This window comes from Pongo pygmaeus, chromosome 6, assembly GCF_028885625.2.
Source record: "Pongo pygmaeus isolate AG05252 chromosome 6, NHGRI_mPonPyg2-v2.0_pri, whole genome shotgun sequence".
Lineage (NCBI taxonomy): Eukaryota > Metazoa > Chordata > Mammalia > Primates > Hominidae > Pongo > Pongo pygmaeus.
The window spans coordinates 127,568,517-127,579,566 of NC_072379.2; the positions used below are offsets into that span (position 1 = coordinate 127,568,517).

At 43.2% G+C, this 11,050-nt stretch overlaps 1 pseudogene; it reads left to right on the plus strand.

Moving 5' to 3' along the window:
• The first annotated feature begins 251 nt into the window (after nt 1-251).
• On the plus strand, nt 252-369 carry LOC129041850 (5S ribosomal RNA; annotated as a pseudogene).
• Nucleotides 370-11,050: the final 10,681 nt, after the last annotated feature.

The window sequence follows — 11,050 nt, forward strand, 5'->3', positions numbered from 1 at the left end:
AAAGCCAGCAGGAAAAGACAGGCCGCTCCTGCAGGGCAGCTCCCCTGGGTCCAGAATTCTCCCTGCAGTTCTCCCCAGATCAAGCCAAGGAAATGGGCGCCAAGTAACCAGAGACTGCTGGAATCATTGCCAGTGGTCCCATGAATCACAGCCAGCCTCAAGACCTCAATTTCTTCACCTGGCCATGTAAGCAGAGCGGACAACCCTGCGGGCGTGGCTGGGCCGGATTCTTGGGGCAGCCCGGCGCCACTGCCGGCATCTATGCACCCTGAACGCGCCCGATCTGGTCTCATCTCGGAAGCTAAGCAGGGTCGGGCCTGGTTAGTACTTGGATGGGAGATCGCCTGGAAATACCAGGTGCTGTAGGCTTTTGGCTAACCGCTCCCTCCCTCTTCCCTTTTGTCGCCGCGCTTTTCAACCGCCCCCTAACTCTGCTCCCCCTTTTACTCCGTCGCAGCCCGGGACCTCCTGGTGGGGGTCCGCCACTGCAGCACCAGGCGCCACTGCCATACCACCCTGAAAGTGCCCAATCTGGTCTGATATCAAAAGCAAAGCACGGTCCGGCCTGGTTAGTAGTTGGATGGGAGACCGCCTGGGAATACCAGGTCCTGTAGGCTTTTGGCTTCCCGCTCCTCCCTCTTTCCCCCTTTTGTCGCCGTGCTTTCCAACTGCCCCCTGATTCCGCTCACTCTTTTCCGCCCGCCTGCGCCCCCGCTACAGCCCGAGAGGATGGGGATCTGCAACTGCAACACCAGGCGCCACTGCCATACCAGCCTGAATGCGCCCGATCTCGTCTGATCTCGGAAGCTAAGATGTGGCCGCATTTAGGACCCCACCGGATTGGCTGTGCCTCTCCCAGCCCCCTGGCGGAGCGGACTAACCCTAGCATTTCATTGATTCATAATAACGCCACCCCACCCCGACTGACTATTTTGAGCCCCATTTGCCAATCTGTAGTGGATCTTTACCGTTTTGGAGTAGTAAATTCAATACACCTTTATGGGTCTATTTCTGTAACTACTGCGTTCTGGGTACAAGCTTCTGATTCTATATTTCATGGCTTCGAATGACGTCGTGCACAAGCATTTACATATTGACATGCGTTGTTTTATATTTTCCTTGTATATTACAGTGGGGGCAGGATATCGATTTTTAAAATTTATATGTATAGGTAGGTTACAATCATTATGAATTTTATTTCAGGCTGGTGAAACGGTGTGACAAAATATTTGTCGTAAAAAGAGGACTTGGGTCTGACAGGGTTGAGAACCACAACACTGGAGGAGTGTTGACCTCCCCAGTACTTCTCTGTGGACTTTGGTGGCACTGAGACAGCTCCTGCACCGTCTCTGCCTCCTCTTACCCCCACCCCACACTGGGGCTGCTTCTCTAGGCTCCTCTGCTCTACTCTTCCCACACCTTCTCCTCAGCCCTCAGGTCAGCGAGTCCTGGGCAGCCTCTCCTGCTCCCTAGTTCAATCCCAGCCATGCCATCACCCACGCCTCAGAATCTCTCCTGCTCCTCCTTAGCCCATGCCATCCTGACTCCAACTAGGTCCTATAATCTTCAATCTCTTCTGGGCTGTCTGTGGGAGGGAGGGTTCCTGCCTAGATTCTGTTCTGTCCATAGAATCAGGTTCCAAAGCTCCCTCATTTTTATTTGTTTTACTTTATTTATTTATTTAGAGACGGAGTCTCACTCTGTCACCCAAGCTGGAGTGCAGTGGCCCAATCTTGGCTCACAGCAACCTCTTCCTCCTAAGGTCAAGCAATTCTTCTGCCTCAGCCTCCCAAGTAGGTGGGTCATGTCAGGGAATAGGGGAACATCCTGTATCAGCTAACTTATTGACTTCTCCTGAGGGCTCTTGCTCCTGAAGTCCTGGTTTCTGTCCTTATCACCACAGTATTCCAGGGCAGCCAGGTTCAAGTCCTCATAGTCATCTCTAACTCTTTGTCTCTTACATTTAACAAGGCACCAACTGAATTAAACTCAATGAACATTTAAATGAATTTTTAATGTTCATTAAAAATGAACATTAAAAATGTTAAAACATTAAACGTTAAAAAAACATTAAAAATGTTTAAATATGTATTACAAAAATATTGTTCATAAAGATTCCAATAATACAGAACTAAAGTAATTTTGGGGCCTGTCTGTCCATCCCTGCCGCCATCCCCACCAAAAACAACCCACTTCATTGAAACAAGCACTTCAACTGCTTTTCATTTAACAATTCATTTGTTCATGTGTAATCTGAGGGTGTCAAGTTCTGTAACCTTCTAAGGTCACTGTTTCTTTTATTATCTAAATGAAGTGACTCAAGCCCCTAGGCTACTCCTGTCATGCCTGAGGATTTTCGGGGATGCTCGCACTCTCCTGATTTACAATCACTTTGATGTCTGAATCTCACTGAATCCCACGGCCTAGTGATTTTTTGTTTGATTTATAGCTTAAGTGCATTGCGATCTAGATTTGAATATTGCTACATGCAATTCAGTGATTGAAATTTGCTGAAACTTGCTTTATTGCTCATAATCTGGCCATTTTTTACTTGTAAATTTCCCTATGTACTTAAAATTAAAGCATATTCCGCAATTGTTGGGTGTAGTGTTCTCTGCCTGTGGTCTATTAAATCAAGTTTGTTAATCATGTTTAAATATTCTATATCCTTACTGATCTGGTCTGCATACTATATCAATTACAGAAAGGCATTAAAATCACCTTCTGTGATTATTACTTTGTCCATATGCAGTTCTGTCAATTTTGCTTTATATAGATTGAGACTACTATACATTTGAGTTTTTTTTTTATGTTCCTGGTGAATTGAACATTTTATCATTCCACAGTGGTCCTTTGTCTTTTTAGCAACAGTTTTTGGTTTAAAGTCCATTTGACTAACATTAATATAGCTCATCAGCTTTCTTTTGTTAGTACTTATATGGTATATTTCTCTTTCATTCTTTTAATTTCAAGCTTTCTTTATACTTTTGTTTTCCTTTTTCTTTTTGAGATGGGGTCTCTCCCTGTCACCCAGGCTGGAGTGCAGTGGTGCATCATAGGATATTTTCCTCTTGACTAATTAGCATGTGAATTGTAGTTATGTAATTTGTAATCTTCAATTATTCTTGCTTTCTTTAATACTGACATTTAGTAAGGTTTGTTTTGTTGTTTTGTATTTTGTTTTTTGGGTTTTTTTTTTTTTTTTTTGAGATGGAGTCTCTCTCGGTCACCCAGGCTGCAGTGCAGTGGCACGATCTCAGCTCACTGCAACCTCTGCCACCAGGGTTCAAGCCATTCTCCTGCCTCAGCCTCCCAAGTAGCTGGGATTACAGGCATGCACCACCACACCTGGCTAATTTTAGTAGAGACGGGGTTTCACTATGTTGGCCAGGCTGGTCTCGAACACCTGACCTCAGGTGATCTGCTCACCTCAGCCTCCCCAAGTGCTGGGATTACAGGAGTGAGCCACCGTGCCCAGCCTTAGTAAGGTTTTATTATTCTTTTAATACAAGATAGATTCTATTTGCTGCCATTTTATTTAGATGTTAAAATCAATACTAAAACATGAGCTTGAAACATACATACATACATAGCTGGAATCCCAGGAGAAGGGAAGAAATGGGATAGGAGAAATATTTGAGGAAATAACAGCCAAGAATTTCTCAGAATTAATGACAGCCATCAAACCTCAGATCCAAGAAACTCAGCGAGCAGAAAGCAGGATACACTAACACGAGCGCGCACACACACACACACACACACACACACGATGCACTACCTACACAGTTTAAGTTCCTGCTGCTGAAAACAAAACAAAAAGAAGACATCTTGAAGGAGCAAGAGAAGAAAGAAACACAGTTGTCCCTCAGTATCCACAGGGGGCTTGGTTCCCCCACAGATACTAAATCTACATAGTCCTAAGTCCTGGTGGAACCAACTGATAGGAAATGTGAGCCCTCCATCTAGGCGGGCTTTACATCCAGCCAATACCCTATTTCACATAATGTGTTTAGTTCTGGATGTGGAACCTACCCACATGGAGAGTAAACTGTGTGTATTTTTAAAATCTGGGTGTAAGTGGACCCTCAAAGTTCAGACTCATGTTGTTCAAGGGTCAACTGTATTCCATACAGAGAAACAAATGTTGGAAGTAAATGCTTGCTTCCACCAAGTGAAAATGGCACTCAGGCAAAAGTTTTCTCAGCAAGGCAGTTTACTTCTATAGAAGGGTATGTCTTGTGGATAGAGCAATGGTGAGAGCACGCCGGACAAGGGAGGGGAATGGAAGGGAAGGGGAGGGAAGGGGAGGGGGTCTTATTCCTAATGTAGCTCGTCCCTACTGCTGTGTCTTTCCCCTGTTGGCTGGGATTGGATCACACAGTCTAAGCTAATTCTGATTGGCTATTTTAAAGAGAGCGAGAGGGTATGAACCAGAGTAGCAGTGTGAGTAGTTTTGGCAGAAGGGATGGTTGCAGAGCAGGTGACTAAGGATAACTAAGGACAAAGCAGGTGACTAAGAACAGAGCAGGTGATAGAGGCTAGGAGGGGGTTGTTTACTGAAACTAGGGGCAAGAAGACATAAAGAATGAGGAAATCAAACTTTAAAATGGAGAACAAGAACAGAGGAGCTGAACATATTGATACATTGGTTCTTTGGAGAGGAACTCAGAACTCATTGTACTTAACAATTTTCTCCCTCTTGAATTTTAAAGGAAATTAACAGGCTTAAATCTTTGAAGAGGAATTTATTATATCCTACACAAAAATAAGAATTACAGTAAACTTCTCATCGGAAACCACAGAAGCCAAAAGAAAATGGTCTGATTTTCTTTAAAGTGAAAATGAAACAAAACAAGACAAAAATCTCTGGCAACCCAAAATTCTATACTCAGTGAAAATATCCTTCACAATACAAAAGAGGTAAAAAACCTTTCCCAGACAAATGAAAACTGAAGGAATGCATTGCCAGCAGACCAGCTCTACAAGAAATGTTAAAGAATATTCTCCAAGCAGAAGGAATGTGATATCAGACTGAAACTTGAGTCTGCACAAAGAAATGAAGCACACTGGAAATGGAATAAAAGAAGATAAGACAATCAATTTTTTTACAAATTTTAGTTTCTCTAAAAGATAAAGCGAAAATAGTGGCAATAGATTGTAGGTTTATAACATATATAAAAGTAAACTGTATGACAACAATATCAGAAAAGACAGGAGGGAGATATTGGAAGGACCTGTTGTAAGATCCTTACACTACACACAAAGCAGTATAATGTTATTTGCAGTTGGATTTCAGTTAATCGTAGAAGCATATTATGACTATTAGGGCAACCACTAAAATTTCTTGAAAAGATGTTTTTATACGTTATAAATATGATATATATGTATAAGATAATAGAGATGATAAAATTGAATCATAAAAAATGATCAATAACCCCCACAAAAGGCAGAATAAATGAAGGAAAGACGCAGAGAGCAGATGGAACAAATAGAAAACAGTGATCAATATGGTAGATGTTAATGCAGCTATAGCAATAATCACAGTAAATGTGGACAGTCAGTCTAAACACATCAGTTAAAAGTCAGAGATTGTCAGATAAGCTTTAAAAATGGACAAAACTGTATGCAATCTACAATAAATCTTTTTTAAAAATGTAAAGGCAGGAAGGTTAAAAGTAAAAGGACAGAGAAAGCTATGTAACACACACCAAAAGAAAGCTGGTAGCTATTTTAATATTAGATGAAGTAGACTCCCAGGCAAGGAATATTAGCAGCCATAAGGAGGACATCGTATAGTGATAAAGGGATCAATTCTCCAAAAAGATAAAATAGTTTTGAATGTGCAAGCATGTAAAAATAGAGCTTCGAAATACTTGAGACAAAAACTGTTAGAACAGAAAAATAAAAGACAAGTTCACAATTATAGATCAAGACTTCAATATTCTTCTCTCAGTAAGTTGATAAAATAGGCCATAAAAATCAGTAAAAATACAGAAAATGTAAACAACACTATCAAATAACTAGACTTAATTGGCATGCATTGAACATTCTATTCAATAGTAGTACGATGCACTTTCTTTTCAGGTACACATGAAATGTTTATTAAGAGAGACCACATTTTGGGCCATAAAATAAACCTCAGCAAATTTCATGCAAAGTGTACCATGACAAAATTAAACCGTAAATCAGTAACAGAAAGATTTCTGGGAAATCCCAAAATATAAACTACACACTTCTACATAACCCATGGATCAAAGAGGACTAAAGGGAAATTTTAAAACAGTTTGCGCCCAGCTGAATGAAAACAAAAATACAGCATATCAAAATGTGCAGGGCAGAGCACAGTGGCTCATGCCTATAATCCCAGCACTTTGGGAGGCCAAGGCAGGAGGATCACTTTAGACCAGCCTGGGCAACATAGAGAGATCACGTCTCTACAACAAATTTTAAAAATTAGCTGGGCATGGTGCAGCAGCTTATAGTCCTACTGACTCGTGAGGCTGAGGCAGGAGGATCGGTTGAGCTGAGGAGTTCAAGGCTGCAGTGAACTATGATCTTGCCACTGCACTCCAGTGTGGATGACAGAGCGACATCCTGTCTCAAAAAAAAAAAAAAAAAAAGAAAAGAAAAAGAAAGTGCAGATGCTGCCAAAGCGTGCTTGGCAGATTAGTAAACAATTCAGTGGGGCCAATTAGGGCTTGGGGGAAGGTTTCACTACAGAGGAACAGCACGAGAGGTGACTCGATGTTGGAGGATACATTACCCTGTGCATTTGTCAAAACTCATAGAAAGGTATGCCACAAAGAGTGAGTTTCACTGTATGCAAAGGAAAAAAATCAATTGAATGTCAGGGGAACCCAGGTTGGAATGCAGACTGTGACAAATGAATCTAACTGTACTATACTGAAGGGAATGGAGAAGAAAGAGCTCACCTCAGTAGATTTGGGAAACTATACTGATTGGCTAAAGACCAAAAGAAGTGCATAAAAGCTGTGCTTTAATTCAGTCGTCCCCAACCTTTTTGGCACCAGGAACTGGTTTCTTGGAAGACAGTCTTTCCACAGATGGAGGGTGGGGTGGCGGGGATGATGTTGATGGTTTCGGGATGAAACTCTTCCACCTTAGATCATCAGGCATTAGAGTAACCTTTTTTTTTTTTTTTTTTTTTTTTTTTTTGAGACAGAGTCTTGCTCTGTCACCTAGGCTGGAGTGCAGTGGCACCATCTCGGCTCACTGCAACCTCCATCTCCCAGGCTCAAGCAATTCTCTTGCCTGAGCCTCCCGAGTAGCTGGGATTACAGGCATGTGCCACCACACCTGGCTAATTTTTGTATTTTTAGTAGAGATGGGGTTTCACCATGTTGGCCAGGCTGGTCTCAAACTCCTGACTTCAGGTAATCTGCCTGCCTCAGCCTCCCAAAGTACTGGGATTACAGGCATGAGCCACCGCTTCCGGCCTAGTTAGAGTCTTATAAGGAGCGTGCAACCTAGATCACTCACTCACATGTGCAGTTCACAATAGGGTTCGCATGCCTATGAGAATCTAACGCCGCCGCTGATCTGACAGGAGGCCGAACTTGAGTGATAATGTGAGCAATGGGCAGAGGCTGTAAATATAGATGAAGCTTCACTCACTGCCAGCCACTCACCTCCTGCTGTGCGGCCCGAGTTCCTAACAGTCTGCAGCAGCCTGGGGGCTGGGGACCCCCGCTTTAGTGGGTAAATTTGTTTCTCACACAATATGGGTTAGCAATTCTGAAACTACATTACATTATAATGTTCAGCATATTAGGATTGAACAAATAAGGAACCATCATGAGAGCCAGCTTTCTCACCGTCAGAGGAAGGAGTTCAAAATAGGTCAATGGAATCCTACAATATGGAGCTTTCTGTCTTCTTTCACTTAGCCTTGCTGTTGCATGAGTCAATAGTCTGTTCCTTTTTGTTGCCAAATGGTATTCCACTGTGCAGATGTAACGCGGTTTGTTTATCAACTCACTTGCTGAAGGACACCTGGGTCATTTCCAGTTTGGGTGATAAAGCTGCTAGAAACATTTCCCTCACGAACATACATGGAATTTGGTTTCCATGTGTTGTCAGCATGATCCTTCCACCCCATCCCCCAATCCGGAACAGTTTCTTGGCCTTTCCTTGTCTTTCTTGTTCTCCACTGTCTTAGACAGCACAGGCTTTACCTTTTCACGTGGGTCTGTCTGGTGTTTCCTCATGATCAAACTTGGGTCTTGTTTTCTCGGCAGGAGTGCCCTGGGAATGGAGCCGTGCCATTCTCACAGCTACACAACGGGGGACTGATTTTGTTGTCTGCCAGATTTTTCTACCATAACATTATCATTTCCCCTTCTATAATTCAGAAGGTTTTTCCAAAAATATATCCCAAGATTGCATTGATACCAGTTCTTCATCAAACTTCCTCTACTCATCAGCCTTAGCCTCTATTGAAAACTTCTGCCTGAATTAGCCGCAACTCTGATGGCACCAAATGGTGATTTTTTTTGGTGGGTTTTTTTTTTTTTTTGAGACAGGATCTCACTCTGTCGCCCAGGCTGGGGTGCAATGGCATGATAATAGCTCACTGCAACCTCCACCTCCCAGGCTCAGGTGATCCTCCCACCTCAGCTTCCCAAATAGCTGGGACCACAGGCTCGTGCCACTACACCCAGCTAATTTTTGTAGAGACAGGGTCTCGCTGTGTTACCCAGGCTGGCCTCAAACTTCATGCTCAAGTGATCCACCCACTTCGGCCTCCCAAAGTGTTGGGATTACAGGTGTGAGCCATGGCGCCCTGCCGAATAGTGATTTTCTGCTTCCATTATCCCTTCTACAATTAAGAGCTGGCATTCTACTATAAGGAAGAGGTTCCTCTCTCTCTCTTTCTCTCTGTCATCAGTATGACTCATATGTTCCAATTTTATTCAAGAGTTTGTAACTCATTACTGTCATTATCTGCTTTGACATTCAAACAGTCCCGAATTTGGCCTGCAGGAGCACCTCCAGGCTGTCTTCTGCATTCTTTTGACTTGTCTGCATCATTCTTTGAGCACTTCCTTTCTTTCTGGCAAACAAGAGGCTCCACCCTTATCTTGTACTTTTCCTGCCCCAATCTTGGAATCAGCCATTTCTCCAAGAAATCCCGGTTCTTTAGAGTGGAAGATGGTATTTGGAAACCAATCTACACACTTAGTGTGCTTCTTCCTACTGTGGTGTCACTGCTTGTAGGCCCTCTCAATGGACAGATTTAGAAAAATACACACACACGCACACACATCCATATATGCACAGACATTTTTATATACTCATGCACCTATAACTATATATCTCCATCTCTCTTTCTCTCTCTATTTATTTATATATTTTAAACTGAGTTCATTTTGATATCTCCAGTTTCAGTCTACCACCTCAGGGTTCTTTCTAGCCTTCCCAAGCTTGCCATGCTTACAAGGACCTCCTCCCACAGTGAGAAACCTGGCTACCATTATCCTCAATATGTTTACTTATTTGCTCATGTAACTAGTCTCCCAATCACACTGGCTGACTCCCTCACCCGCCACTGCCCCTACTGAGCAAGCCCTCTGTCTTTGAGGAGTTCTCTGATCTGCCTCATCCTTCATCCCTGGGCATCCTGCGAACCCAGAGCCTTGTGGGCTCACCTCTGTCTCCTTCCCTGCTTGCTGTCACACAGCAGGCAGTAAGGCAGCTCCTCATGGGACTCTGGGAAATGCAAAGGGCTACAACAGGGTTGGAAGGCTGCAGGTTGTATTATTGACATTCACTCTTCCATAGGCTGAAGGTCCTGGGGTGATGAGGACTCAGGGGCCTGTCTGTAGCCTTTGTCAGAGGACATGGGGTATGCTCTCTCCTAAAAGTTTTTTTTTTTAACCATTTTATTGAGGTATGATTGAGATGTAAAAAGCTGTATATATTTAATGTGTACAACTTGATGAATGTGGGTTAAGTATATACCTGTGAAGCCAACCCTACTACCATCAATGCCATAGACATACCCATCACCTCCTAAATTCTCCTCTTGCCCTATCATTATTATTATTGTTGTTATTATTATTATTTGTGTGTGTGTGTGTGTGTGTGTGTGTGTGAAGAACATTCAATATAAGATCTACCCTCTTGGGAAATTTTAACTATATAGCACAGCATTGCTAGTAGTAGGCATGATGCCTCATAGTAAATCTCCAGAACTCATTCATCTATCCTACAACTGAAACTTTGTACTCTTTGACCATCATCTCCTCATCTTTGCCTCCCTACCCAGCCCCTGGCAACCACTGTTCTACCGTCTGCTTCTATGAGTTTGACTAATTTCTTTTCTTTGAGACAGGGTCTCTCTCTGTCGCCCAGGCTGGAGTACATGTGGCACGATCATGGCTCACTGCAGCCTCAATCTCCTGGCTTCAAGCAATCCTCCCGCCTCAGCCTGGGAACACAGGCCCTGCTAATTTTTATTATTACTATATTTTATTTTTAGAGGTGGGGTCTCACTATGTTGCCCAGGCTAGTCTTGAACTCCTGGGTTCAAATGATCCTCCCACCTTGGCCTCCCAAAGTACTGGGATTACAGATGTGAGCCACCCTGCCCGGCCAACTATTTTTGATACCATGTATAAGTGACATCATACGGTATTTGTCTTTTTGTGTCTGGTTTATTTCACCAGGTCCATGCATGCTCTTGCCTATGACAGGATTTCCTTTCTTCCTTCCTTTCTTTTCCTTCCTTCCTTCCTTTCTTGCTTTTTCTTCCTTCCTTCCTTTCTTTCCTTCCCTTCCCTTCTCCCTTCCTTACTTCCTTCCTTCCTCCTTCCTCCTTTCTTTCTCTCTCTTTCCCCTTCCTTCCTTTCTCTCCTTCTTTTCTTTTCTTTCCCTCTTTCCAGGATCTGTGTGGCCTAGGCGAGAGTGCGATGGTATGTCATAGCTCACTGCAGCCTTGCTCTCCCGGGCTCAAGCGATCCTTTTGCCTCAGCCTCTCAGGTAGCTGGGGCTACAGGCGCATGCCACTGCACCTGGGAATTTTTTTTTT